Genomic DNA, 25,925 nt, shown 5'->3' on the forward strand with positions numbered 1-25,925 from the left:
GACAACTTCCCTGTCAAGAATAAGTCTTGCAGGTTGTCAGATAAGGTGTGTGAAGTCTCTAAAATGCTGGAGTTGGAGGTGATAGTGGCTCTCAGTATAACAATGAGACTGCTGGATTTGGGTGGCAGCAGCACAGTATTGTGGGGAACTGAGTCCAATCCCACACTGTGTCACAACTGTCTGCTTTTACCTTTCCAGCCAGCCAGTAGAACCTCACCAGTACCCAAGAGTAAATGTGATTTGTGGCATCCATGCGCATGACATTCTGAATTCTCTGGGAAAGTGTGGTGATGTTACCCCTTTTCTCTCAGCTACCTTTGTCTAACATGCAAAGACAAACAGAAGGAGGGCTGGATTCAATTAATTTTATTGAATCAATTGCATCCTAGATAAAAAGGCATGTAGTGCAATGATTAGGACAATCAAACATGATAATAGCAGAGGGTGATGCAAAAAGTGAAACATACAAAAAGCACCACGTAATGTCATAATGCTAGGGTTTAGAATTCCTACCTACACCACTAAGGTACTATACTAGAGCACAGCAATGCTAGCCCTAATCCACCATTTAGGACCCCTGGAAAGACACCATCCTTCATACCTGAATATGGTAGTAGCAAGAGGGCTGTTGGTCTACTGAGAGTCTTGTGCTATGTAGGTGGAAAATATGTTTAGTCTCAGCAGACAGCTCAATGAGGCAGCAGCATGTGGTGGCAACTTCCGGCTGGAATTTCCCTTTACCCCTAACGTATAGGGGACAGAGAGGTGTTTTTATAATAAAACATTTGATGTTCTGAGAATACTGCCCAAGTGTAAGAATACGTATGTTTCCATGAAACAATAGGGAATGTGCTTTTCTGCTTTGTACTGAAAACATTATCGTGTGGTGCCATGATCAAGGACAGAGTAAAGGTGTGCTGAGAAATGTAAACAATTTCTAGGCTAAATGTGTAATAGCTAAAAGAATAAAAACACCACAAAATGAGGCTTCTTCTAAAAGAATACAATGAATGGTTTTCTAGATGAAAGGGCACAGGTTGCAGGCCTATGACTCAAATAACATGCCCATATAATGATGCTAAAATAACCTCACGTTAGAACCACTCAGTAGTCCCTGGTCCAATCCTGCGTTTCTGGTTCCAAAAGCTGCCCCACCAGGCACCGCATCTGAACACAAGAGTTAAAAAGAGACACTCCGGCCACTTCATGAAATTTTCTGAAACCACAAAGATTACTAAAGTATAAAAACATCCAAATTCAACAGAAAATCCTCTGAAGACTGCTATGATGGCTTAGGCCCTCATTATGACCCTGGCAGTCTTATGACCTCCATGGCCGTGGTGGCGGTCTCACCACCGACGAGCCGGCGGTGAAGCCTGCCACATTATGAGTGTGGCGGGTTGGCCTCTGCCTAATCGGACCTGATAATGTGTCAGATTAGCATCTCCTACCCAGCAGTCCAATGAAGACTGCTGGCGGTATTAGGAGTTAACTTTCCACCAGGGTTTCTGTGGCTGTAGCACTGCCACACAAACCCTGATGGGAAGTCTACCAGTGACAGGAAATTTCTTACCTGTCACTGGCAGATGACTACCCCACACACTTTTGCAAGCCCAATATCCCTCACCCCCCTCCATACCAGAACCTTCACCTTCTAGTACAGCACCCCCACCCCACCCCCTTCTCGTACAGCTCCCCTGCATACACGCACACAGACACCCACATGCACTCCACATACACTGATTCACCAACACTGACATACACGCATTCATTCACAAGCATCCATACACTCATACACTCATAAGCATCCATATACGGACTCACCTCAACATTCATTCACTTCAACATTCATACATGCATTCAACCCCGCATACACATACATTCACACACGCATACACACACACATACATACATCCATACACACATGCATACACACACGCATATACATACACATTCACACACGCGTACACACACCCATACACACATGCATGCAAGCTGAGAGCACCCACTCACACATGCACACACAACACCCCCACCCTACCAGCCCCTCCCCTGTCAGACTCCCGACTTACCTTGTGCAACGAGGAGGTCATCCAAAAGGGAACTGGTGTTCCACCGCCGGCAGTGCCCCATCATCAGGATATCTCTGGGCCGTATTACAGGTCATAATACGGCTGGTTTGAGTCCGGAGCCCAGGCCCATGCGCGTCCTACTGCCAGCGCAACTACTGCAGGATTTCCACCCAAAATGTGGCCGAAATCCTGCAGTACTCGTAATATGGTGGTTGGAAGACCGCCAGCACTGGCGGTCTTCTGGCGCCCGCAGCTTTGGGGGTCTTGTAAAAAGACTGCCAAAGTTGTAATGAGGGCCTTAGTGTCCTACTGCATCCCCTTTATGGAAAGGTGTTTGACCAATTGGCACAGGTTTGAATCTTAGCGGGCCTGCTCAGCTTTTTGCCCTCCTGTGGTTGTCAAATAGGGTAACAATAAATTGGGTAACAATAAAGCTCAAGACCAAAAACATGGGATGAACGCCACTTTGCAAATACATTATGTTAATGTTATGTCTCACACGGTGACAGGAGTGAAGTCCATTGGGTATTAGCACCACTTTCAATGTGCTTTTTAGGGTATCCAGCCATGGAAAACGAACTTCGATAGCCAGATGCAAGCTGCTCTTTTTAAAAAGTTTGTTTGTTTGGAATTTTCATTCTTAATATCTTGCTTTTTATTATCTGCAATGTTTCTCTTACTTCAGTCATTATTTTATTTAAAATTATTGCACTTCTTGACGTTTTTGCTAAATTTCACCTTTGCCATGATGATAATCTAACCATCTATTTTTTATTGGTCTGTTGGAAGGGGTCACCTATGCAGATCTGAGTTTGATTCATCAACCCGGAGGGACAGGTATGTCTTGCTGCAGATGAATAAACATCATTATGGTGTGTCAATTTTTATTGTGATATTGACTGTGAATTTCCTTGTGGCGTGGTTTTCTTGACAGTACAGTGTAACAGAAAAGCAAAGACAATTTCTTTTACTGTGAGTGAGGCAGAAATGACACATCCTTCAATAATTGACTTACCAAATTAGGCCCTGCATACCCATTACCCAAAAGTTCTCACCCCACAATCAAGACCCAAATACATTTATCAGTATGCACTTCTTTAAAAACACAAGTGTCTCATTAAGTGTATGTCTTCTCGGTGTAATGCATTTGACTTGTCTTTGAAGACAGAAGCTCCAGGAAGTCCTGTGATCACTAACAACAACAGTATTGCAAGTATAGAATGTGAGAAAAATGTTCACATCTTTAACTATAAAAACAAATGTGCATGATTTTCTGCAATATACTAAGCCTTTTGTTCTAAAATTATTTTATTACCCAAAACTTAACACAAACTCCTAGGCTTCCAAAAGTTAAGTCACATCTTTCCTGTGTGTGAGTCTGATTGAGTGTCAAGCACTGTAAGCATTGATAAAATAAATTGGACTGCTAACCACTCATGCCCACCTTTGAAGATAAGGTCTGCTGCTGTACCTCTGTTGTCATAGGCTCTTGGCTGGTAACATGCATGGGCACACATAAATGGGCTTAACCAGTGAGACTGCTACCTACCTTACACCAGTATGCATAGAAGGCTTTTGCAGATGAGATATTGGGCCTATCAGGCCGTATACGTTGTGTGGGCATTCTAACAGAATGATTCCCTTTTCTTTTTGACTGTACGGTAAGTCTGGTGTTATACTGACTCAACTGTATTTACTCTGTAGATGAAATCTGCACCAAAGCATAACTGTGAATTGGCTACACCTAGAGAGAATTTCATCATGTGGTTCCCTAGGTAAGCAAAGGTCCTGACTGCAAATACATCATCATTTTAGTCATAGTTGCACTCCTTCATGTACTTTAAGTTTAGTCATATTAATCTGAATCAGCCTATATTTGCATTTGGGCTTTGAACTATCTTGCTGGTCAATTAATCTGCTCACCAGCAGGTAGATCAAATCCTTCTCCACACAGTATGTCCATCAGGAGGAGATTCCACCTGTTTGTGGCATAAGAAGTGGGTATGGAAAGAATCTGCAGACATTAATAACATTCACACTTCCTGTCAAGCCTGGGCTGCCCTTCCCAGAGAAACAATTAGAGAAAAGCCAGACATCTTTCTTTAGTCTCTCCAGGTGGCCCATTTGATGTTTAATAAGAAGGAACTAATTTGGAAGGAGCCATAAAGGGGAAATGGGTGCTTGAAGCTCTCAGACAGCTGTGACCAATGGCCACTTGAAGTGATGACCTTGAAAGATTCCAGGTTTCTGTGCAAGAGAGCTGGGATAAGAGTCGAGAGATGATGCCATAACTGCCCAGTTTCTGCAACGTTCCACCCCCACTTAAAAACCCCTTCACAAGGGAGAGTCTTTGAGAAGCCCTGGAGTCTGCAGGACCCCAATGAAGGCTGGACCCCTTGTTAGAAATGGGGTTTTTGGTTGGCAGTCAGGTTGCCCTCTGTCCAAGCAAGAACCCTCACTCTAGTCAGGGTAAGTCACACACAATCCAAAATCAGCCTGTGCTCACCCTCCGGTAGCTTGGCACGAGCAGTCAGGCTTAACTTAGAAGGCAATGTGTAAAGCATTTGTGCAATAACTCATACAACACCATAGCATAACACCACAAAAATACACCACACAGTGTTTAGAAAAATATATAATATTTATCTGGGTATCTTCAGGTCAAAACGATCAAAGTTGCAATATGAATTTGTAAAGATATCACTGAAAAGTGATACAAAGTGTCTTAAGTCTTTAGAAAGTAAACAAAGTCTCTTTCAAACACAAAGTACCTGGTTTCTGGTGGAAAATCTCCTCAGAGGGCCACAGGAGAAGAGGTGCGTGGAAAACTGGTGTGTGCGTCGATTTCTCCTCAGCACACACCGACTTGCGTCGTTATTTTCCACGCGGGGAGTCGGGCGTCGTTTTCCGGCGCGCGGACAGTCTCTTACTGTGGTTTGCGGGGAGTACCAGATGTCCCGGGTCTGTGCGTGGATTTTCCTGCTTGTTTTCCGGCTGTGCGTCGTTCTGCGGGGCTGCGCGTCGAAGTTTCGATCTCACGGCAGGCGTCGCGTCGATTTCTCCTGCGGAGTCGGGCGGCGTTGTCCTTGCGAGGCCGTGCGTCAAAGTTTTGATCTCACGGCAGGCGTCGCGTCGATTTCTCCTGGGAAGTCAGACGGCGTTGTCCTTGCGAGGCCGTGCGTCAAAGTTTCGATCTCACATCTGGCGTTGCGTCGATTTCTCCTGCGGATTCGGGCGGCGTTGTCCTTGCGAGGCCGTGCGTCAAAGTTCTGATCTCACGACAGGCGTCGCGTCGATTTCTCCCGGGAAGTCGGGCGGCGTTGTCCTTGCGAGGCCGTGCGTCAAAGTTTCGGTTGTCCCGAAGATGTCGCATCGATCAGCGTCGGTATGTAGCGTTTTTCTTGCCGCGGAACAAGCTGTGCGTCGAAAAGTTCGGCGCACGGAGCGTCCAAGAGGAAGAGAGAAGTCTTTTTGGTCCTGAGACTTCAGGGAACAGGAGGCAAGCTTTATCCAAGCCCTTGGAGAGCACTTTTACAGCCAGACAAGAGTTCAGCAAGGCAGCAGGCCAACAGCAAGGCAGCAGTCCTTTGTAGAAAAGCAGACAGGTGAGTCCTTTGAGCAGCCAGGCAGTTCTTCTTGGCAGGATGTAGTTAATGGTTCAGGTTTCTTCTCCAGCAAGTGTCTCATGAGGTAGGGCAGAGGCCCTGTTTTATACTAAGTTGTGCCTTTGAAGTGGGGGTGACTTCAAAGAGTGTCTAAGAAATGCACCAAGCCCCCTTTCAGTTCAATCCTGTCTGCCAGAGTCCCAGTAGGGGGTGTGGCAGTCCTTTGTGTGAGGGCAGGCCCTCCACCCTCCCAGCCCAGGAAGACCCATTCAAAATGCAGATGTATGCAAGTGAGGCTGAGTACCCTGTGTTTGGGGTGTGTCTGAGTGAATGCACAAGGAGCTGTCAACTAAACCTAGCCAGACGTGGATTGAAGGGCACAACAAGGTTTTAGTGCAAAGAAATGTTCACTTTCTAAAAGTGGCATTTCTAAAATAGTAATATTAAATTCGACTTCACCAGTCAGCAGGATTTTATATTACCATTCTGGCCATACTAAATATGACCTTCCTGCTCCTTTCAGATCAGCAGCTGCCACTTCAACAATGTATGAGAGCAGCCCCAATGTTAGCCTATGAAGGGAGCAGGCCTCACAGTAGTGTAAAAACGAATTTAGGAGTTTACACTACCAGGACATATAACCCCATAAGTATATGTCCTGCCTTTTACCCACACAGCACCCTGCTCTAGGGGTTACCTAGGGCACACATTAGGGGTGACTTATGTATAGAAAAAGGGGAGTTCTAGGCTTGGCAAGTACCTTTAAATGCCAAGTCGAAGTGGCAGTGAAACTGCACACACAGGCCTTGCAATGGCAGGCCTGAGACAAGGTTAAGGGGCTACTGAGGTGGGTGGCACAACCAGTGCTGCAGGCCCACTAGTAGCATTTAATCTACCTGCCCTAGGCACATGTAGTGCACTCTACCAGGGACTTACAAGTAAATTAAATAGTCAATCATGGATAAACCAATCAGTAGTACAATTTACACAGAGAGCATATGCACTTTAGCACTGGTTAGCAGTGGTAAAGTGCCCAGAGGTCAAAAGCCAACAACAAAGGTCAGAAAAAATAGGAGGAAGGAGGCAAAAAGTTTGGGGATGTCCCTGTCAAAAAGCCAGGTCCAACACCCCTCACTAATGGATACCTATCTGGAATGGTGGGACAATCAGAATTTCTACCTACTTGTGTCTTGAGATCTACACAGGACAAGCTCACCCCTGCTCAATATGTTCGAAACATGCTTGGGTCAATACATGTTATCGTAGGTAACCATGTGTTGCTTTCCCTTAAGTGTTATACTCAAAGGTGTCTGAACACAGAAGAGATTATGCATAGATAATCTCCTCTGTGCCTTCCTAATTCACTTAGGGACATATTTATGAGCCCTTTTGCTTGATGCAAGAGGGACACAAATGACAAGTGAGATTTATGAAGCCACCTTGCATGGCCCTGTGTGGCTTCATACCTCTTTAGTAATGTAACACAGCACAACTCACTGTGTTGCATTACTTTGCACCAGGGGGGTGTTTTCATGATTGTTGCATGGGTGTTCCCATGCTACAGCCATGGTTCCCAGATTTACAACAGCAGGCAAACCTGGAATGCACCAAAAAATACGCCTCCTCAGTAGAGGCATAACAAGGGAAAAATATATTTCTTTATCCTTGTTTTTTTCCTCTTTCTTCGTGTGCTGCAGAATGCAGCACCCATAGAAAGAAGAAAAAAGCCTCTCAAGCTTGTTTTTTTGCAGGAAGGTGCCCCTTGTGCAGGGAAAAGTACAGAAATGCACCATATTGCCTTGAATACAGCACATTCCCACCCTTTCCAAGTGATGCAGTGTGGCTCACTGCGCCACTTTGGAAAAAATGTGCCCCATAATCTTTAAACATTTGATTCTGCACTTTACCCTCCTGTGTGGAAGGTGCACTCGTTATTTGTTGTTTAGAAATATACCAGCCTAGTCAAAAATACATTTGGACCATATAAAGTGATCTTCCCTTGGCTCCTTTAGAAAGGACTTTGCCCTCCTTGAACTTTTACTAAAAGGGAGTTAGATTCTGTGTGAAAACAGGGCTGAGTGCCGAGGCCCCCTAACTTGTTGCACCCATTTTTCACTCTTTGCTGGTGACCAGCCTCCAGTGGCCATTCGAGGATTCTGACCAGGTGCATTCTGAGAATTGTAGTCCCAACTACCAAGTAGCAACTCCGAGCTTCTGGAACCTTGGATCAAGTTGTGGACACTTCAAGGTCCCAAAAAGGACCTCTGGAAGAAGATCCAGAAGTTTGAAGACATTTGGAGCAACGCCATAAGTTGTGGAGGTGCATTGTGGGAGTTGTAGTCCCAGACCCCAAGAGGCAAGCCAGAGCCTCTGAACCCTTGGCTGGTGTTGTGGACCACTTTCCTGAATCAAGAAACACTTCTGAAAGTAAGTGTGACAGTGTTACCTTATGGGTGGCATGAACTCTGGACTTTGTTCCTTTCCAGTGTGACCTTGTTTTAAACCTTTGTGCGCTTGTTGCTTCTATGCTCTAGAAAACATTAATTCTTCAAAAAATCATTTCCCAAGTTCCCCTTATTTGAATTTAATATAATCTATTTCTATAAATTGGTGTTGGATTTTTGTTGTGTTTTGTCTTTCACTTATTTACTGTTTTGTGATATTTGAATGCTTTACATTTTGTCCCTTAAGTTAAGCCTTGTCGCTCGTTGCCAAGCTTCCAAGAGTTGAGTTGGGTTTAATCTATTGAGACCTAACTGGACCTAAGTTGAGGTTAGTGGCCTATTGCTAAGTGTAGGTACTTACCTACCCTTACCAACAACCCATTTTCCAACAGATTCTTTTTGGGCTAATTCAAAAAACTATGGAAGGGCACATAAAAGAGTACTACTGAGGAACTCCCTCCTCTACACATACATGCTTTTGTGACTCAACCCCATGGATTTTACACATGACACACTCTGTATGTGGCCTAGGTTTCTCTTCATTGACCCAGGTTGCAATAAACACTAACCATCAAAAGAAACATATGCACCCCAATCTGGCAAGAGTCACCTGCTCAGAGGCTAAGCAAATATACAGCACTAAAACAATTATGAATGTATTTGATTTAAATGCAGTGCTTAACTTGAGCCAGGTTTGAAGGTGGGACCCACTGGCACTAATTTTTGGTGACGCCTACTTACTTTTCATCAACAGGCTTTGACCCGGGGGAAGAGAAAGGAAAAGTTAATAGGGGGAAAGACAGAGGGACAGAAAGAGTGAAAAAGATGACAAAATTGTAAGCAGGGATCAAAAAGAGCCTGCAATAATGGGGTAAAGGGGCAGGTAGTGGAGTCTGGTAGTGGAAGCAAGCGGTAGGAGATATAATGAACAGTAAGCGGAATTTGGCCCCCCGATCCTCAATAACATTGGCTGCTGGCTCCTGAGAAGAATTTTGGACTTTGGGCTTATTCATTTACCAAGTATTTTAGAGGGACAGTACTTTTCGAAAATTAAACCAGCAATCCATCAGCCATGGTTATAAATTTGTGAGCAAGCGATACATTTAATTAATTAATTTCATTTAGTTTGATTCATTTATCTTATTATTAATTTATTATATGGCTGAGCGTTGAAACCATAGCAAATGGAAACGGAGAAGCTTAGGCATAAAGAATGGTGTTCAGCTGTCCTCAGTGTTACTGGAAGCCATTTAGGTTACTCGTCTTCCAGGAGCACACCAATGAGATGCAAGTGAAGCAGGGAGTAGGTTGCGGTGTGGAAGGGAGACAGAGTTGGCTTGTTATTGTGCAGAACCTGATCTCTTCTTTAATGCAGACGATTGCTAAAGTTATCTAGCTCTTCTCATGGGAGGAATGTGAGAAGACCTTGGGCTACAGATACAGCGGGTACAGTAAAAAGCTGACATCACTAGTTCTGCAGTGCCTCACATGTCTACGCCCACTTCAGAACAAGTCACGACTTTCTCAAGCAGTTAGGTTATATGTGCAACACTGACATACAAGTTGGTAGCACCTTTAAAGAGCTTGATAATGTGCAATAATGCAGATAATTGGCAGTACTTTAGACAGGTGGGACGTCACACCCTTGCACTACATAGGTGGCACTTTTTCTTATAGTTGTTTAGTTTGATCTTTTGTTTGGATCATGCCAGCACTTGAAGGAAACACTGTGTGACATATTTGTGTACGGCTTGAGTGTGGCTTGGCCGCTTAGATACCCAACACCTGACAGTTGTGTGCAAAGCTAGAGCTGCTGGAGACTCACCCGTGATCAGCAGAGCTTGACCACAGCGGACACTGAGGTTCCACTTCCGGTTCGAGTGCGTAGATAATCGTTCTTCTGACAACAGATGGTTTCTCGCAGAGTGGGCAGAGATAGATCACGTTCCAGTTGAACAAAAGCTTAGCTTTGGATTCACCAATGGAGGACAAGGAAACCTATGCAACTTTACACTTTCTAGGACAGAAAAAGCCTGCAAATGAAGGTATGCCCACTTTTATCACATTTTTAGCTATTCATGCCATCTCTGCAGGGCAGTACCATCGAACCAGCTGTATCCTGAGGTGTGACAGGTCGTACCTAAACCCTGTGGACCAAGGATCGACTCTGGCCTCCAGTGCTTACATGACTTGTGTTACCGTCAGTTCTCCAGGGGTCTCTCAAACCCTGCAATTCTGGTTAGTAGTCCTGTTAGCTATGCAGGCTAGACTGCCTTACAGGAGAAAGGTAAGCTTTATTTACTGAGCTGAGAGAATTCTCACAGACTATGAGCGCATGTACCTGGTGTAACTGCAAGGTTTTTATTTTCGGTGGCAATATGTCCACTGCTCTGCTTCTGTGACTTGTGCCCCTGCCAGCTCTGCGGGGTTGGCAGCTCTCTTATTCTTTTACTACATGACTTCTGGTATTCAAACCTCTGTGTGGTACTGAGAAAATGTTTTGTACAGTGACTGAATGATTTTTGTTGTTCTTAGTTCTACCATGCAGGGACCTTCCTCTCATCCATGTGCCTCTGTGGCATGGGGGCCCCATGTTTCTTTAGAGGGGCCAGCTCCATGCCAGGTTATCAGAATTACTACTGACTGCAAATAGTTTTTTCTTCTTGTATTTTATTTTTGGATCAATATATATATATATATATATATATATATATATATAAATATATAAATATATGTATTGTTACAACCTTCAACCACTTCCACTAGTACTGGGTCTGGGCACCAAAATAAAAGTGGCTCCCATCAGTGAATTGTCTAGCTAAAAACAGGGCTACTGTTGCAAATTGGGGGAGATTTGAACTTGTGGAGGCACGGTTTATAATTGATCTCCAAAGTATGGAAAACTGAATGGATTTGAGCGTGCTGCATCCAACGCTTGTTTCTGTACCATAGAAACCAACATAAAAACTGGCCTAACTCACCATAAAAGAAGCCCACAAACAGCCACAATATATCACCCCACACACTGCCCTGTCAGACTGCCAGGCACTGTCTGCTTGCCCTCTAGGCCAGTCGAGCCCTGAGTCAGTGCAGGGTCCACGCCTGTGCTGTCTGGCATATCTCTAACATCCAAAATAAATGCAATGTACCTTCATAATCTGCCGGAAGAATTCCTCAATGTGGTTTCATATATTCGACTTCCTAAATTGGTTCTTCGAAGTGACAGATTTTTTTTTTGGTAGATTAAACATTTTTGGTACAGATTTTTGATTTATTTTTCATCTGTAAAATTACACGTCTGTGCCTGCCAGTGTAAGCAGTTAATCAAATATTTATAATTGTGACTGAAAGACCTCCTACTGTTTGAAAAGAGTAGTCGCCCGCCACACATTTTACTATGCTCAACTTCTGCATGGCAATATGGGCTCTTGTAAGCTGAGTTCCCAGTAATACATCAATGTCTTAGACTACTTACTCAGAGTCTGGTCAATTTATGCTTTGATTTCGAATTGTTGCTCCTCACTCTTAGAAATACTTCAATTTTTTGTATTAAAATAAGCATGTATATTGACTTATTCAAATACAATTTTTATATTGCATTAATTCAAAATAACCTGATACTCCAATAGAAATGTCCGGATTCTAGAAGTATTCTTCAGGGAAATTTCTTTTCATATGTCATCCTTTCTGTTGTTCATTTGAATGCAAGGAAGTTGATCTGTAATATGGTCCAATATTGCCACAGAGGAGATCCGGTACTATCACATACCACGAGGGAAGAGGTTTTCAATATGTTGAATTGGTGTAGGCTGGGAAGGTCAAAGCCAGATTATTGAAGGGCGCAATATTGTGAGAAGAGTATGGAGGAACCAAGACTTGGAAGTCTAAACCTGTTATTTTCTGTACTCTGTTGCTGATTTAATATATTAGTTTGTGTGTGTGTGTTTATATTCAAGGTTCGTAAATGCAGACTTAATAATAGTAAATCTCCATCTGTGAAATTACCCATTCGATATTTGTCCCTCTGGATTTTGTTCACAAAATTGTGACCTGTCAATATCTTGTCTTCTATAGTCTACAATTGTTGAATTTCCATGCAATTATCGGTATAATATATGAAGTGTTATACGAATTGCTTAAATAATGTAAGACAGTGTAGATATATTTTGTGGTAAATCATTTGCCATGTTGTAATTTTCTTAGCAAAATTATACGGAATATCTCTTTTTGGATCCTAAATATTTTTATTTCTGACAGTCTAAGTGCTTCTTAATTTAAGGTTTTATATGATTTGCATTTGTTGTCTTTTATATCGTTAAACAAATCTTACGTGAATTCTACCTTTTTATTTGATAATAAGATGGAAGCATGTAGCATAAGGGGTTCACCAGGACTTTATGCTTGTGGCTACCATTTGTTGACGTTTTAGTGTGTGAAACACTGGGCTGGTTACCTGTGAACACTGTACACACACATCCGTGTGCACATGTGCAGGATGCACTATGGAGACTAATACTGTGCACAGTCGGTAATTGTGCATAGGTAGCCTGGTGCAGAAGGAACTCTGCAAGTAGTGGTACTTCCCTGGGATAGGCCTTATAACATGAGTACTCTGTATGGGTCACAGGAAAATTTGTGATGCCATCACTGTAAAATCCATCTAGTTTAAATCTGCCCTAAATAATAGTTTCGCACCACTTGCCATATTCCTCTGGCTCAGCTCATATTCACAGTCCAGGCCTGTGCACCCTAACCCCTAACTGGGGCAAGTTAATTGTCATTCTTTCCCTCAGATGGAACAAAGCCCTCCCACACGGACAAAAGCAGGAAATATTCGTGATTGACCTGGTTCCTGTGAGTGGAAAGTAGCATGGGGGTGTTAACACATCCATTTATGTCAATTTTATACACATTAGGACTCGTTTTAGGCCGATTAATCTTTTGACCCTGTGGTGAGACTCCGTAGAACGAGATAACTGATCAATATGTCAAGCAATGCGTCAATGGTATTATCAACATATATCACCACAATATACTTTACTTTAGATGAAGTCATTTAATTATCTGTCGACGCAACCATGACCTTTCAGCCATGAATAACCACACCTTTACTGGAGTTTTGTGAATTTTATTCCCTATTGATTGCAATCTAATAATAGAAGTGTCAATCTCAAATCCAAGCAGCATAAAAGCAAAGTCATAACACAATAGCTATGATAAGACTTCAATAATGCAAACATCACAAACATAAGAGCACCAACATAAGATATGTATAGATCAGAGTGCATAGAATATCATATACGTCTCAGTTCAGCATAACACAATGTAAGTCACGTCTATTTGCGTCAGTCAAAGTGATCACCTAGCCTAACCACTAATTAGCATCAGCATGTTGGACTTCATGCAAAATAATTTTGAACATAAATTTGGAAAACATCTAACTAAGGTCTCTATCCAAAAATACTGCAGTTGGTACCTAGAAAGGAAAAGCAAACAGACAAATTACAATAGCATTGTCATAATTACCCTCCTCGGAATAAGTCAGCATACAGGATCAGTCTTCGTCTTCAGGACATCAGTTAGATCGCCAACAGTTTATTTCATCTAAGGGACAGGGGACACTTCCCTCATAAGGAGGAGAAATATAAAGGGGCAGTCTATGGATGAAGATGGTTTTGTCTAAGTCTCAAATCACCAAACAGAGTGACAGAGTTTCTGGATGCAATCAATATCATTCCCTACCTAGTTCTCCCGACTGTTCTGTGTCATGAGTTTTTATCCCTTTTTCACAATACATTCCCCCAAAATTCTATTGGATATTCGCTATACCCCACTATCTTTAGCCAATCAAATTATACATTAGGTAATCCAAATTGTCACCCCACGATAATTTATAAAGTTTTGATTGGTCTTCATAATTGACGTCTTCGTAGGTGGTACATCCGGGGTTACTTCATCCTTTGGCACGTTCTTCAGGTCAAAAGTTCTCTTTTCCATGGTTAAACGTCCTTGGATATTTCTACACTTGTTGCAAAACGTGTAAAACTTATACTAAGGCAGCTAGCATGCGGATGGGAACAGGGCAAATCTTGCAACATGAACAAAGGAAAAGAACAGATACTGGGTCATGGCCTTTTACGAGTCAGCACACCGGAAAACAGAAAAATATGCTTTAATATGAGAGCTACACGGCTAAAACTTCAACTCACGCTAACTTAAGGCCTATGGGTCTTAATACAAATGCAATCTTCGTAGGTGTTAACATATTCAATTAATCATAATGCAAGCAATTATTTCTTACAGTCGACATTAGTTTATGTGCACAATAGTAACTCCACACTTATAATCATGTTAAGAATACATTTAAGCAAATAATATTTTATGATCGTTTTTATATGCAGCGTTGTTAGATATTTATATAAGCATTTCATATCTAATATATGAAATATTTAAACTACGCTCTCTCAGTCCCTCCTCTGATGACGCTCGTCATCACACAAATCTTTCCCTTTGACCTTTCACTTTTAATTTTTCACCTTGCGCATGATACGCATTTCAACATCTTGCCCTTTATGTGAGCTTTCCCAAATTTCATTAAACATTTTCTCTCTTTAACTTTCTTCATTTCTCCTGGTTCTTTTAGTCCAATTTCTCTTTATTTTGTCATTGATTTTGCATGCCCCCCATAATTCTAATAGACAGACCAGAACAATTAATAGACCCATTAATATTTTTGCAAGTACCCCGTTCCAAATGTTGGTAAACCAGCTCCCAACTCTGGCAATTCCCTTTCCAAATTTCTCCCAAACACAGAGTTCTTTCAAATCCTTCAAATCTGTATTATCTCTAGTAAGGTTAGTAAGCATACTTCTAATCTTCTTACTGTTATCTGGTATAAATGAACAACAATGACGCTCATTGAGCATCTTGCAGACCCCTCCACTCCTAGCTAAAAGAATGTCTAAAGCAAGCCGATTTTGAAGAGTCATGGCTTTTTCTGCAGCAAGTTCAGTATCCATCAGGAGTATAGCCCCTGTAAAATGTGTCAACATGTTATCCACTATAGTAGACAACTTTTGAATCTTCATAGAATTCAAGATAACCCCTACTGATGGGATTATAGCTCCAAATATATCACCAATGACAGCCGCCACTGATTCTCGTTTCTGTCTGGGATGTTGTAATTCAGACGTCTTAGGTATTTGCTTTAGGTCATCAATTTGGTAAATCTTTGGGAATACTATCCCCAAATAACATGTCCCATACCATCCCTTAGGGAGACGGTAATAAGCATTTAGCCCACAGATGTAATAGATTCCAGGAATCGCTGGATCTTGTCCATTTAGCATAAAGGTCTATTTACTCTGAAACAAAAACACATGCCTGCATTCACTCGTTCCCACAAACAAATTATCTTGTTCAGATTTTGGCCTATACTGTATATACAAAGCCTACCTACATGTAATGCATCTATAGCTAATTTGCCTTGTGTCCTAATTGCAGTGTAAGCATAATCATTTGCATATGTGCGTTTCTCTAATCCTTTTTCTAATCTTTCTTTTAATGCCTTGCGTCTATATTCTGTGTGATCTAAGAAGCTTTTTTCTACAGGCGATAATAAGCAAGTCAAATTTTTGCGGTGTGCATAGGCAGTTCCAAATGTAAGCGTCGGCTCAAATAATCCCCTAACTATTTTTATATCATGTTCCTTAGCTAACTTATTCAAAAATTCAATCACAGGCACAAAATAAAACACAACATCCAGATTTGAATAAAAATATTGCACATGCTCTTGATTATAGAATCTTGATAATAGCAAGCTACAACTAATCCCATATGTTAAAGGGAGGCTATGATAAGTAACTCCCTCCTGCACAGATGAAGGAATTTTAGTACATACATAACAATCTTTCGCATCCATAGTTTCCACATACTCGTTTAGTAAGCGATAGAAGACATTAGTAGAAAGTTCCCCTTTTGCATTAGTTCCCTCATGCATGTGTCTTGCATCTTGCTCAAATCTCTCCCACGGTGTCAGTGTGGGAATTTCAGGTTTTGAAGTAGCGTTAATAGTCTCTTTCTCTATCCAGGGCATTCCTACAATCACTCCCACAATTATTACTGCACACACAACACCTATTATAAGACCTAACCAATCACACACCTTACTTCCCTTGCTACTATTTCTATTGTAAGCCATGTTTGTATAGAATCAGAATAGCAGATCAACAATCAACTTGAGGATAAAACTCTCTCTTTCTTTTTTTTTTTTCTTTCTGCATATATTTACAGCATCTTCACTCACTCTAGGACCTCTTTTGTCAAATCAGGTTAGCAGCTTGTCGTCATCAGGTTTAAAGTCAATCCAGTTTTAGTGTCACTTTCGGTAGTTTATAATGTCTTTTTTTTTTTTTCTCAATTTCAAACTTTTCTGAACTTAACCAAGCTTCCCTCAGATACGTTCAGGTACCGTAGTATTGGCCTGGTACCTCTCGATCAAAGCAGAATGCTATAAATTCTTGTTGCCATTCAGAAGTTGTAGCATATGCCCATTCAGGACCCGTATATCTTCTGTTTGCAATTCTTTTTCTCTTTAACCTTTGCTCACCCTGTGGCTCTCCTTCACTCAGATCATCCACTCTAGATGTATTGTTCTCTTCAGTTATTGTGTCTTTTGATACATCTCTTATCTTGAAGAGTGGCTCATCTGGCCAATTGTCGCCTCTATGTGTCTTTTCTCGATGTGTCCTTTCAGGACGCTGGACGGTACCCTCCTCTTGTGATATGGTGTTTTCTCTTGATGGACCTGCAATGGGTTCAGGAGGTTCTGATACGTTCTGATTCCTCTCTCCAATTTCTCCTTCTTCTTCTTCTTCCGGTTCTGTGCCGGGTTCGAACTCTAACCCGTATCCGCCTGCTTCTGGGAGAACCTCTCCTTGATTTAGTTCTCCTGTCGATTCTTCTGAGATAGGCACTCTGTCACCTTTCTCGAACTCATTAACTGTTTGAGGGACAAGGCTGTTCTCAGAGGGCTCTCCGGTAGTCTCAGTTTCTTCTTGACTGTTCTCTGGCTCTGAGACTTCTCTTTCTAACGTTGTTGTGCCGGAAACTTCAAGTTCCTCTTCGACAGGACATGTTACCCTTTTTGTATGACTGCCATGTATCCAGTTGGGAACCCCAGCACACTTTACAGCAGTAGTAGTCGTCAATATTACTTGATACGGCCCTTTCCAATGTGGTTCTAGACACGATTTTCTCATGTGCTTCTTGACAACCACCCAGTCACCGGCTTGAAGAGAGTGGCCTGGATCTCCGATCGGTGGCAAAGTGTTAGCTTCCACCTGGTGAGAGAAAGAGCGAATCACATCAGCCAAACCTTTGCAGTAATCCAACACCATATCATCTGTAATATTCACAAGTGCATTTGCAGGTACTGCTGGTAGTCTCATAGCTCTGCCCATGAGGATTTCATGGGGGGATAGTCCTGTTTTCTTGTCTGGGGTATTTCTCATTGACATCAGCACTAGAGGCAGGGCATCTGGCCATTTCATGTTAGTTGCTGCACACATTTTTGCCATTCTCGATTTCAAAGTACCGTTCATTTGCTCTACTAGTCCTGATGCTTCGGGGCGATAGCTACAATGCAGCTTTTGTTCAATGTTGAGTGCAGCACACAGGAGTTTAATCACCTCATTGTCAAAGTGTCTACCCCTATCTGATGCTATAGAAACCGGAAACCCGAACCTTGGTAACAGTTCCCTAAGTAGTAGTTTGGCTACTGTAAGACTGTCATTTCTACGTGTGGGATATGCCTCAATCCAATGACTGAAAACACACACAATCACCAACACATACTTCAGTCCTCCACAAACAGGCATTTCAATGAAATCCATTTGCATTTTGTTAAATGGACCTCCAGCTCTTCCAATATGGCTCAAAGTTACCATGGTTCCTTTTCCTGCATTCATCTGTTGACAGATGATGCATCTGTGACAAGTACTTTTTGTGGCATGTCTGAATTTTGGGTTAAACCAATCAATTTTAAATGACCTGATCATGGCATCTCTTCCCAGGTGAGCCTGCCCATGGTAGAGCCTGGCAAATTGTGATAGGAGACTATTTGGCAAAACTAATTTCCCTTCTTCTTAAACCCATAAATCATCAGCTCTCTGTACACATTGCATTCTTTGCCAAGAGCGTTTTTCTTCCTTACTTGCACGGCTTTGTAATGTTTTTAGCTCGTCCAATGTGTCAACTACCTGCAATGCTAGATTTAAACATGTGTCATTCTCAGTCTGTGGTAACAATTCCCATTGCTCCTTGAACAATATACAGTTCAATGCGCAGAATCTTGCGACTTGATCTGCATAACCGTTTCCCATGGACACAAAGTCTTGTGATCTAATATGAGCACTGCATTTCACCACGGCAATTTCAAGAGGTAACTGAATCGCATGCAACAAATCCTTTATTTGTTCACCATTTTTCACAGGAGAAGCAGATGAAGTCATAAAACCCCTCTGTGACCAAAGTTGGCCAAATTCATGTACGATTCCGAATCCGTATCTGCTGTCAGTATAAATAGTGACTTTTAAATTTACAGCTGCGTGCATGCTTTAGTAAGGGCAATCAGTTCTGCCACTTGTGCGGAAAACACTTTTTCTAGCCAGGAGGCTTCGACGATACTGGTTATAATACATACCGCATAACCAGCTCTCAGTGTTCCGGCAGAGTCTCTAAGACAGGACCCATCAACAAACATGATGCAGTCATTTTCTTTCAATTGAGTGTCCTGAATATCGGGACGAGGTTTGGTGCACAATTCAGTCACCTCAAGACAATCATGTTCAAATTCCTCCCCATCTTTGATTTCAGTATTTTCATTTGGAAGCAAAGTTGCCGGGTTCAGTACAGTGCATCTCCTGAGCGTGATATTCGGTGACCCCAGTATGATCGTCTCATATCTAGTAAGACATGCATTTGTCATGTGCTGAGTCTTAGTTCGAGTTAACAGAATTTCAACTGAATGTGGAACCATTACTGTTAGAGGGTATCCCATGACTATGCCTTCACATTGTAAAAGGCTCTGACCAACTGCTGCGACTGCACGCAAAGAACTCAGTAAGGCTGCTGCGACAGGGTCCAAGGTAGCTGAAAAATATGCTACAGGGCGATTTGCATCTCCGTGGACCTGTGTTAAGACAGACAAAGAACAAGCATCACATTCATGACAAAACAACAGAAATGGTTTCTCTTAGTCTGGCATTCCTAGTGCTGGTGCCCTGCACATGCATTCTCTCAATTCCATAAATGATTCGAGCTCTTCTTTTGACAAGGTTATAGTATATGGCTCATCCTTGATTTCCTTTCCTGTCAGTTTTATTAATAGCTTTGAAATGATTGAGAAGTTGGGTATCCACTGGTGACAATAGCCCACCATTCCCAAAAACATCCTGACATCTATTTTTGTTGTTGGGGGATTCATTTGCAAGACAGCTGTTATTCTTTCTTTTGATATTCTCCTGGAACCTTTCTCAATCAAATGTCCTAAGTATTTTACCTCCTTCTGACAGTATTGTAGCTTTCTGGGTGACACCTTATGTCCGTTCTTTCCCAGATGATTCAGTAATGCAATGGCTTCATACTTGCAACTCTCCCTTGTTTTGGACGCAATCAGCAAATCATCAATGTACTGCACAAGAGTTGAATTAAAAGGCAGCACCAGTGGCTCCAAATCCTTCTTCAATATTTGATTGAAGATGGATGGTGACTCAGAAAACCCTTGAGGAATTCTGCACCAACTGTACACCTTATCCAGGAATTTGAAACTGAACAAAAATTGACTGTCCTCATGAAGAGGTACTGAAAAGAAAGCTTGTGACAGGTCTACTACGGTAAACCATTCAGCATCACAGGGGACCTGAAACATGATTACTGCCGGGTTGGGCACCACAGGACAACACTTTATCACAATTTCATTTATTTTCCTCAGGTCCTGCACAATTCGAACTTTTCCACAAGGCTTCTTTAACCTCATTATGGGAGAGTTACATGGACTGCTCAAAACCTCTTTTAGAACTCCCTGTCTGAGAAAGTCTGCATTTATTTGTGACACTTCGATAAGAACATCTTGGGTCATATGGTATTGTGGCACTTGTGGGAACTCTGCATTTGGTTTTATCTGAACTTTAACTGGTTCTACTCCTTTTATCAATCCTACTTCTTTCCCAGTTAAATCCCACACCTTTTCTGTTACTGTCCCTTGTAGTTCGACAGGTAAGTCGATCAAGGTATGCATTGGGAATAAAGTAATCAGAGGATAGTCCTCATTTGTTCCTGCTTCTTCCTCAAAAATTTGGCTTTCATCTCCTTCATCGTCACTATTTGTCTGTACCTCAATTCCATAGTTGGAACAGGTAATTGAGCATTTTGTCTTGCACAGTAAGTCTCTTCCCAGTAGGGATACCAGACTTGAGTCACATACTACAAACCTATGTAGTCCCTGGAAGTTGCCAATCTCAACCTGTACTGGATCTGTAATCGGATTGGTCAGATACTGATTTGCTACTCCAACCACTCGTATGGTACGCCCTGACAGTGGCAATCTCGGAACTTCCGCTTCTGACTGTAGAGCGTGTAGCTCCTGTGTCAACCAGAAATGAAACCTTATACCCCATCACCTTTCCCTTGATGTATGGGCCTCTCTGATCTACCTCTAAGGATGCTGCAAGCCTGCACTCTTCACTGTCTGAGCTGTCATCTGACCAATCTTCATTCATGCAATTTTCACCTCGTAATGGGAACTGTTGTACAGTATTGTTTTGACTTGTTACCTGGCCTGTGACCTGCTGAGGAAGCATCACCTGTTGCTGTCCCATCGGAGCCATTGGTATTTGCATTTGCTGTCTAGGCACCATAGGAATCTGCTGCTGCATTGGTTGCATTTGTATTGACTGAAAACGTGGCATTTGCATCTGTTGCATGGGATGTACCCCTTGCATTTGTACCAAGATATTCTGAAAATTTGGGTTTTGATGTCTTATGTTTGGGCCTCGTGAATTTTGTAATGCCCCAACATTAGTGCTTTGCTGAACTGCACCATATTCGGGCACTCCAGTTTCCAGTGCCCCACGCCCCCGCAAGCGTGACATGGTGACATCTTTTTCACCCCTTGAATGTCATTTTGAATTACAACAGTACTTATGTCTGAACCACGGTTTACAAACCCTCTGCCTCTTCCTCTCGGTTGTGCCTGAAACACACCATTCATCTGCGGTTGTTGCTGTATCATCTGTTGAACTCCATTTCCCTGTATTCCAGCCTGTGCAGCCCTTATCTGCATCACCATCACCTTTTCCTTCAACTTTTTCTGCTTCAACTCAATCTCATCGCTACAGTACTTTGCGTACTGCAACACTTCATCAATCGGTTTAGCTTGCCAACAAATCAAATGATTCTTAATCATTTGGCTAACTTCTGGTCTCAATCCTTCGACGAATCTGAACACAAGGTGGTTCATGTCCTTTGGTTCAATAGTCTCAGTACCACTATAGTGCTTAAATGCTTTTAACAATCTCTCGTAATAAGCATGTATTGACTCTTTAACCTCTTGAGAGGTCCGGTCGATTTTCTGCCAGTCAGTCACTTTCGGCGAAACCTTTTGTTTCAAAAACTCAATCACTTTATGATAATACTTCATCACCTCTTCAGAAGGTGCTCCATTCAGCTTATCCCTTGCTGGTTCTTTTGTTGGCCAATCAACGCCTCTCTTGCACTCGAGCCACAAATCAGGCGGAACAATTATCTCAAACAAGGTGTTCAAGTCTTCCCAGAGACACTTTGCAAGTTTCACAAACCTATCTGTTTGTTAATACCACTTGATCGGCTTCTCTATCAATCTGGGATAATCATTAGTAAAGGATAGAATGTCTCCTCTAGTCCAAGGCACATGAACTAAAACCACCAGCTGTCTCTCTCATAGGTAATATTTTTACTGATTCCAAATCAGGTGAGGTCTTGGCTTGATTAGACCCTGGGCTGTCACCCTTTCCCTTATCTCTTTTCTTTGCCCATCTGCCTTCACATTTTTCCAGTGCACCCCAAATTTGTGCGCTTTGCAACAGTTCTCTCAAATGTGCCTTCATACCTGCAGATCTCATGTGCTCGAAATCCTTTGAATCAAAATCTAATCTATCACTTCTTTTCAAATGCTTAGTGTTTCCGATATCGATATTGTATTTGTCTGCTAAATTCGCTAATCTCTGATGTACTTTGCCTACTTCTTTGGTAATCTTGGGGCATAAATATCTCAATTCTGCCTCTGTGTAGGACTCTAATCTATTTACTCCTACTGTCCCTTCTACCAACTCGGCAGCTTACACCCCTAGTCGTACGAAGTTCAAGTATTCATCTTGTTTTTCTTTCTCTGGTTCGACTGTAACCACTGCGGTCTTCTGTGAAGTATACGTTTTTTCTAACCATTCATTTAACTGTTGGACTGAAAAACCCTGCAGTGAAATGTTCCCTGTATGCATCATTGGGGAATGTGAGGTATTCGTACTCATGGTTTGTGGGGTTAGAACTCCCAAACCTGCTTGACGCATTGCTTTAAGAGGTGCTCCCACTGGACTAAGGTCCATTAACGGCCTAGGCTCTTCAATTACTTGTTCTCCAGGGGCCATTATCTGTGGAGTTCTCATGGACCCTCCTCTTATCGCCTCCTGTGTCATCACTCCCTGATCACATACTCCCGTTTCACCCTGTGCATATAATGGCACTGGTGGACCAACAGTAATGGGTAACGATATAGCAGCAGGGGTCTGGCCCGAACCCAGACTTCTTGAGCAGCAACTCCATAAGTCTGTTCCAATGTACCCGGAACCTGCACTAATGGTGGACCAGCTACTGGGTTGTACCCTGGTATCAGCTGTGATTATGGTTGAGATATTAATTTTGGAGTTGATTCAATCTGTATTAGCTTTGGCTTCGTGTATATCGGGTCTGGTGGCACTATCAAATTCGTGGTTGTCTCAAGCACTGGGACGTCAGGGTAGATTCTCTGTATCTGCGGTGGAGGTTGCAACTGTATCGGTATGTCTGGTGCAGTGGGTACACTGACACCATTCTGTATCGAAGCTGTATCGCGAGTCTGTGCCATATCAGTAACTCCCTTTTCCTGCGTCTGGTTCCCAGGATCCAAGCTAGTACTTGGAGCATTGTCGCTCACCGCATATGGTGGTGGACGATCATGTAATAATCTGTCAATAAATTCCTCATCGTCTGAATCATCTTCCTCTTCCCAAGATCTTTTATTCTCTTTAGATTTGCCTGAATCTTTCTCGGTTTTACAAGAGGCTTTCTTTCCATGTGTCTCTTCTCCCTGTGTTATTGCTGGGAATAATTTCAATCCGTCTACAATTCCCAGTCTCCACATTTTGCTCTCATCATCCCACCTAGCCTCTGCATAAGATTTTTCTGCCCTCCGCAGTCTTCTCTGAAACCTTTCTTGTCTATGTTTAAGAGCCATCAAATCCCAAATTGCCAAAGCCTCATACTGAGCTGGTCTCGGAGGTGGTTTCTGCGTACTTAACATCCACCTCAAGTTTTCAAGAATCCTCGTATTGAACGTCCCATATTCTGGAAAAGCTAAACATCCCTCCTTTTCTGTTAACTTGCGCCACTGTTTCATCCATAAACAAGGTGCAACACCCTTTTCTTCCATGACTATATAAGCTGGAGTACCCTCGGGTGGTGTAGGCTCCCCATCGGTTGCAACAATATATACATCTCCTTTCAGAGCGCTCTTAAATGCTTTAACGAAATTCATTTTTGTGATTCTCTTATTTTGTATTTAATCAGAAGTGACTTAGTTCCCAGGACACTCTCCACCCACCCTTCTCAATCTATTGCCGCTCACGGACGGCAGCCAATCCGTGCGCGACCCCTCTCGACAACCAACCTATCTCAGCGCGGCACCACTGACGTCACATCCATACACACTGCAGCTGACAAAGTCCTTCGGCTCATCCGCTCTTCACTGAACCTATACAACCTCACATAAACTAATGCGATTATTGCGAGCACTTTAAATGACAACACAAATCTGCCGGTTTACTACAGGAAGGGTAACGCATTCGCTTCAGAACTTTACAGAGATTTCACTTGAAGCCTCGGCCGCTACTCTCTCCTTATCAGTTCCCGCATATGCAAGCAGAATTTGACCCTCAAATTCTACTCTCGACTTGTCAATGGCTTATCCTAGTGCACTTTAGAACTCACCAAATCTCCATCTAAGGTTTCATACACACATTATGACTCAAACTTGACTTGTCAACCACGCCCGATTGACCTATTAAACCGCACAGATTACAACATAAACCATATTTGACTTCATACTCCGGAGTCTTAGACCTCAACAGGTCCGTACACAACAGCCAACCACGTGGATAATTTTTTAGCACAAAGCGCTACATTCACATGAAGTACGCCGACTTCCCTACTCTCATACTGTGGAGTACGCCCACTCCTACTAAACAACACTTAGTTTGGCCTAAATACACACAAATTTTCACAATCACCTGCAAAATGCATAAGCTTAAGCAAGCGCAAAGACCCTAACCACATACACTATGGCGCCGAGAACCTTCCCAACTTATTCAGGCAGGCTCTGAGATCCCGGGAAAGTCATGGTAAACTTAGAAACCCATCATCTCTCTAATTTGCATTATCACAGAAAAACAAATTAAACAATGAATCTCCGTCCTAGGGCCCCCAAGGGCCAAACCGTCGCTCTGCTACCAGAACTGTTAATGCGTCCCTTTATGTCAATTTTATACACATTAGGACTCGTTTTAGGCCGATTAATCTTTTGACCCTGTGGTGAGACACCGTAGAACGAGATAACTGATCAATATGTCAAGCAATATGTCAATGATATTATCAACATATATCACCACAATATACTTTACTTTAGATGAAGTCATTTAATTAAACTGTCGACGCAACCATGGCCCTTCAGCCATGAATAACCACACCTTTATTGGAGTTTTGTGAATTTTATTCCCTATTGATTACAATCTAATAATAGAAGTGTCAATCTCAAATCCAAGCAGCATAAAAGCAAAGCCATAACACAATAGCTATGATAAGACTTCAATAATGCAAAGATCACAAACATAAGAGCACCAACATAAGATATGTATAGATCAGAGTGCATAGAATATCATATACGTCTCAGTTCAGCATAACACAATGTCAGTCACGTCTATTTGCGTCAGTCAAAGTGATCACCTAGCCTAACCACTAATTAGCATCAGCATGTTGGACTTCATGCAAAATAATTTTGAACATAAATTTGGAAAACATCTAACTAAGGTCTCTATCCAAAAATACAGCAGTTCGTACCTAGAAAGGAAAAGCAAACAGACAAATTACAATAGCATTGTCATAATTACCCTCCTCGGAATAAGTCAGCATACAGGATCAGTCTTCGTCTTCAGGACATCAGTTAGATCGCCAACAGTTTATTTCATCTAAGGGACAGGGGACACTTCCCTCATAAGGAGGAGAAATGTAAAGGGGCAGTCTATGGATGAAGATGGTTTTGTCTAAGTCTCAAATCACCAAACAGAGTGACAGAGTTTCTGGATGCAATCAATATCATTCCCTACCTAGTTCTCTCAACTGTTCTGTGTCATGAGTTTTTATCCCTTTTTCACAATACATTCCCCCAAAATTCTATTGGATATTCTCTATACCCACTATCTTGAGCCTATCAAATTATACATTAGGTAATCCAAATTGTC

The 25,925-nt window shown here is 42.3% G+C and overlaps 1 long non-coding RNA gene across 1 annotated transcript in view; it reads left to right on the plus strand.

Moving 5' to 3' along the window:
* Positions 1 to 10,044: 10,044 nt before the first annotated feature.
* Positions 10,045 to 25,925, plus strand: part of LOC138247182 (uncharacterized) — a 41,113-nt gene continuing 25,232 nt past the window's right edge. The window contains exon 1 of the long non-coding RNA XR_011194356.1: positions 10,045 to 10,166. This is a non-coding gene — a long non-coding RNA (uncharacterized lncRNA). The remainder of the gene's footprint in view (positions 10,167 to 25,925) is intronic.

The sequence above is a fragment of the Pleurodeles waltl genome, chromosome 7 (assembly GCF_031143425.1).
Source record: "Pleurodeles waltl isolate 20211129_DDA chromosome 7, aPleWal1.hap1.20221129, whole genome shotgun sequence".
NCBI lineage: Eukaryota > Metazoa > Chordata > Amphibia > Caudata > Salamandridae > Pleurodeles > Pleurodeles waltl.